This window comes from Bos taurus, chromosome 5, assembly GCF_002263795.3.
Source record: "Bos taurus isolate L1 Dominette 01449 registration number 42190680 breed Hereford chromosome 5, ARS-UCD2.0, whole genome shotgun sequence".
Lineage (NCBI taxonomy): Eukaryota > Metazoa > Chordata > Mammalia > Artiodactyla > Bovidae > Bos > Bos taurus.
This window is the reverse complement of record NC_037332.1, coordinates 58279201-58285200: the sequence shown is the minus strand read 5'-3', so window position 1 is coordinate 58285200 and position 6000 is coordinate 58279201.

Here is a 6000-nt window from a genome sequence, read left to right as displayed (position 1 = left end):
GAGCATACTGGATTTAAACCATCAGATAAAAATAATGTATTGCTTGCTTAAACATTTTTCTCTGGAAATCCTAATTGTGAAACTACTTAGAACAAATTACTTATCCCTCTCTGTAATCTCAATCAAAATGATTTATGTCATTAAAAGAACATGAGAATTTCTCAGAAACAAAATCTTCCTTCACCTCTCACTACGTTTTTCTAATATTATTCAAAAAAAGAATTGTATACCATGTTAAATATATTATCTATGATTCCTGGGAAAATTTCAGAACAATAGTTTTGCTGGACTCCTTTAACTTGCATTTGTATAATAAATACACTCTGGAGAAGAAAATGGCAACCCACTCCAATATTCTTGCCTGGAACATTCCATGAACAGAGAAGCCTGCTGGGCTCTACAGTCCATAGGATCACAAAGAGTCAGACACAACTGAGGAATTTTCACAATCACACTCAATAAATATGCTGAAACATGTGACATATAGGAAGAAATATTTCATCTTTGTTTAAAGTATTAACAAGATAAACATTAAAATAAAAGAACTCAAAATAGGCTTGTCAACTAAATCATATTGTAAGCCAAACATGAAAATAAATATCAAACATCTGAAAACAAAAATGATCCACAAAATATACGAGAGTTTACTTCAAGAAACAGGTGAAATTTTTAAACCACACCTGTATAACAATAGCGTGTTAGCACTCATACACACATGTACACATAAAAACAAAAAGAATAAAACAAAAATTAGTACTTTTGCTTCCATCTCTGTCAGAAAAGGAGTTTGAAACCATATTTTCTTTCTTAAATAATCATGAAACTGAATTGAGTATATGAGAAAATTTTTGACAAGCAGCTCAAATTTCCCTCTATAAAAGGGAAATTATGTAAATGGACTCCACAATTAGCACTAGTTCAGTTCACATTATGAGACAGAGACTAAGCTCAACATGACTGTCTCTCTGAGTTTAGTTGTCAAGATCAGCTCAGCTGAAATGGTCAGTATCCTCCAGTCAGGCCTGCATTGAACTGGAATCTGGACACGAGTTCCTCTTGTGTCCTTGGCTGAGCAACTGACTAAACACATGTAGGGAAAGTTTAATCCATGTTCACCGGTGATAATGCTGAGCATTCGACAGAGATAGTAGAGGCTAAGCAGTACTTTGGCCACCTCATGCCAAGAGTTGACTCGTTGGAAAAGACTGATGCTTGGAGGGATTGGGGGCAGGAGGAGAAGGGGACGACAGAGGGTGAGATGGCTGGATGGCATCACCGACTCAATGGACGTGGGTTTGAGTGAACTCCTGGAGTTGGTGATGGACAGGGAGGTCTGGCTGTGCTGCAATTCATGGGGTCGCAAAGAGTCGGACATGGCTGAGCGACTGAACTGAACTGAACTGAAGCAGTCACTGGGCTTGGACTTTTGGCCCAGCCAAAGTAAACAGCCCTTGTGAATAAATGTCTCCTCAATGATAGGATTCTAGCTGAACACTGGAAAAGCTACTTAGGAGTAAGGCCCACATTCTGGAGCAAGACACAGAAACTTAAGGCCTGAGGGTAGAATCTACCCACACTGGTTCTTATAAAAAAAGATTGTATATCTCACTATTTGCATGATATCTACGTCTACTTTTATGGCAGAGTTGAGTATTTAAAAGACACCTTTAGGGCCCAAAAAGGTGAAAATGTTTACTATCTGACCTTTTGCAGAAAATGTTTGTCCACCTCTGGTGTAGAATTCACTTTGCCATTTTTGTATTATTTGGGAAGAAATAATGAGAGGCTGGAGAAGGCAATGGCACCCCACTCCAGGACTCTTGCCTGGAAAATCCCATGGACAGAGGAGCCTGGAAGGCTGCAGTCCATGGTGTCACTGAGGGTCAGACACGACTGAGCAACTTCACTTACACTTTTCAGTTTCATGCATTGGAGAAGGAAATGGCAACCCACTCCAGTGTTCTTGCCTGGAGAATCCCAGGGATGGGGGAGCCTGGTGGGCTGCTGTCTGTGGGGTCGCACAGAGTCGGACACGGCTCAAGTGACTTAGCAGCAGCAGCAGCAATGAGAGGCAGTTTTCTCAGAAGTTGTTAATCTCTTCATCTTCCCAGATGTCTTCCAGGTGTAACTCTTAAACTTGACCAGCTAATAGAATCCAATTAGTCCATCCCCCTATATCTTCCCTTTTGCCAGTGAATTCACTTCAAAGTAGACTTTGAAACGACGAGAATTTTGGAAAGTCTGTCTATTTCGTCTAGCTGGAACTCCTATGTGTGCATGCTTAGTTGTTTAGTCACTTCTGCCTTTCATGTGACCCTGCCAGGCTCCTCTGTCCATGGGATTCTCCAGGCAAGAGTACTGGACTGGGCAGCGATTCCCTTCTCTACAGGATCCTGAGACTGAACTCAGATCTCCTGCATTGCAAATGGATTCTTTACTGCCTTAGCCACCAGGGAAGCCCAGAACTCACACTAACAACTGAAGTTAGAACCACTTCAGTGTTTTATAACAAATGGGAAACTCAATTGCTTTGCTACTTAATAGAAAATTTTGTTCAGCACAAAAAATTCTATAAATCTTGAATCTCATCCCAATCTTCCCTGGTGAAAAAGAAAACAGACTTATTTGCAACTCCCAAATGTGTATATGTGTAATTCATACTCAAGCCACAGGAGTGTTTGCCCTCTGCCTACTGAATTCTAGAGAAGGCCACCTGTATGAAATGCCAGTCATTTGGCTAAATTCTTTCATGTGTCATAAATATAAGACATTGTCCCTGAAGTTGGACAGTGTCTCTCAAATGCTATTTGGCTGAGTCATCACAAGTTGTGGTCTGCCCTGCATTCACATAAAAGTAGCCTTTCATTTTGGGATAAAGCCACCATTACCTGAAGAGACATAGGGTACAGAATATAAAATAAGTTCTCAATAAGTGTTGACAGGATAAATTAACAAGGGTGTTTTAGAAATTGTTTAAAAAAAAAAGTGATAGTGTTGTAGTGTACAAAAGAAGAAAGAGAATTCAATGAGGTTTGGGCCAGTTTATTTGGAATTGTGTCTATGTGCACACCCCTAGCTTTTTTCTTAAGGTCTCTCTCACCCTCTCAGTAGTGGAGAGGGTTGTCGTTACTGCAGTGGAGTTGGTTTTTCATTTATTTTCTGATTCCTATAATTGTAATTGGAGGAAATTCTTCCCAGGACCCTCTACAGATGTCCTCTTAGACTAAGGCAAACAAAATTGTGAACTGAACTGTCTACTGATCATCTATTTTTCTGTAGTTGAAAGAACTCTTTCTGGTACAAAGAAAAATGCTGAGTTTTTTTTCTAAAACAATCTATGAAGGTTATCCACCAAATCACATTCATTCTAATGATTTATTTTCCCACACTGAGATTACAAATATTTTTAACACATCTGGTAAAAAAAATATACCAAAGCCATAAATTGAAAAAATGTTTCTACCTAAAACTAAGAATGTCATGTATATAAGTGGTTATATGTGCAAAAATATTTATATAGGAAATTTAGAGAAATAATTTTTATCATAAATAGAAGAAATATAAATAAGTTTCTAAACTTACTAATTATTCAGTTCAGCTCAGTTCAGTTCAGTTGCTCAGTTGTGTCTGACTCTTTGCGACCCCATGAATCACAGCACGCCAAGCCTCCCTGTCCATCACCGACTCCCGGAGCTCACTCAGACACACGCCCATTGAGTCAGTGATGCCATCCAGCCATCTCATCCTCTGTCATCCCCTTCTCCTCCTGCCCCCAACCCCTCTAGCATCAGAGTCTTTTCCAATGAGTCGACTCTTCGCATGAGGTGGCCAAAGTACTGGAGTTTCAGGTTTAGCATCATTCCTTCCAAAGAAATCCCAAGGCTGATCTCCTTTAGAATGGACTGGTTAGATCTCCTTGCAGTCCAAGGGACTCTCAAGAGTCTTCTCCAACACCACAGTTCAAAAGCATCAATTCTTTGGCGCTCAGCTTGCTTCACAGTCCAACTCTCACATCCATACATGACCACTGGAAAAACCATAGCCTTGACTAGATGGACCTTTGTTGGCAAAGTAATGTCTCTGCTTTTGAATATGCTATCTAGGTTGGTCATAACTTTTCTTCCAAGGAGTAAGCATCTTTTACTTTCATGGCTGCAGTCAACATCTGCAGTGATTTTGGAGCCCCAAAAAATAAAGTCTGACACTGTTTCCCTATCTATTTCCCATGAGGTGATACCATGATCTTCATTTTCTGAATGTTGAGTTTTAAGCCAACTTTTTCACTCTCCTCTTTCACTTTCATCAAGAGGCTCTTTAGTTCCTCTTCATTTTCTGCCATAAGGGTGGTGTCATCTGCATATCTGAGGTGACTGATATTTCTCTCAGCAATCTTGATTCCAGCTTGTGCTTCTTCCAGCCCAGCATTTCTCATGATGTACTCTGCATGTAAGTTAAATAAGCAGGGCGACAATATACAGCCTTGACGTACTCCTTTTCCTATTATGAACCAGTCTGTTGTTCCATGTCCAGTTCTAAATGTTGCTTCCTGACCTGCATACAGATTTCTCAGAAGGTAGATCAGGTGGTCTGGTATTCCCATCTCTTTCAGAATTTTCCACAGTTTATTGTGATCCACACAGTCAAAGGCTTTGGCATAGTCAATAAAGCAGAAATAGATGTTTTTCTGGAACTCTCTTGCTTTTTCCATCATCCAGCAGATGTTGGCAATTTGATCTCTAGTTCCTCTGCCTTTTCTAAAACCAACTTGAACATCTGGAAGTTCACGGTTCACATATTGCTGAAGCCCGGCTTGGAGAATTTTGAGCATTACTTTATTAGCGTGTGAGATGAGTGCAATTGTGCAGTAGTTTGAGCATTCTTTGGCATTGCCTTTCTTTGGGATTGGAATGAAAACTGACTTTTTCCAGTCCTGTGGCCACTGCTGAGTTTTCCAAATTTCCTGGCAGTACTTTCACAGCATCATCTTTCAGGATTTGAAAGAGCTCAACTGGAATTCCACCACCTCCATTAGCTTTGTTCATAGTGATGCTTTCTAAGGCCCACTTGACTTCACATTCCAGGATGTCTGGCTCTAGGTATTAAGTGGTACTAATTATAAAGAAAGTTTAAAGTTATATAAATTTAGTTATTAAAAATATTAGATATCTCTGTATGTTGATAATTAAAGATGGACCCATGGAATTATCTAGGCCAGAATACTGGAGTGGGTAGTTCCAAACATTGGGAATGAAGTAAATTTATATATTAAGATGTTCAGTGAACTCATAAAAGTGATATTTGAAGAAAATAACACATCGATATATTAGAATAAAATCACAGAGAAAGCATCATTAAATGTGCTTATAAAGCAAACTAAATATAAGATATATGCACATGAATAAATATAAAGCATATGTAAACATATCCAAAAATATGTATTGAAAATTTTAATGAAATAGAATAATACCATAAATAAGTAAAGAAATACAATGAACCATGATAAACAACCTAAATGTCCATCAAAAATGAATGGATAAAGAAGATGTGGTACATATATACAATGAAATACTATTCAGCCATAAAAATAAATAATGCCATTTTCAGCAACATGGATGCAACTAGAAATTAATATACTAAGTGAAGTAACTCAGAAAAAGACAAATACCATTTGATATTACTTATATGTGGAACCTAAACTATGTCACAAATGAACTTATCTACAAAACAGAAACAGACTCACAGACATGGAGAACAGACTCAGTTCAGTTCAGTTGCTCAGTCGTGTCCGACTCTTTGCCACGCTATGAATCGCAGCACTCCGGGCCTCCCTGTCCATCACCATCTCCTGGAGTTCACTCAAACTCACGTCCATCAAGTCGGTGGAGAACAGACTAGTAGCTGCCAAAAGAAGATACAGTGGAGGATAGATGGAGTGGGAATTTGAGGTTTGCAGGTGTAAACTAGTGTATGTAGAATGGATAAACAACAAGGTCCTGCAGT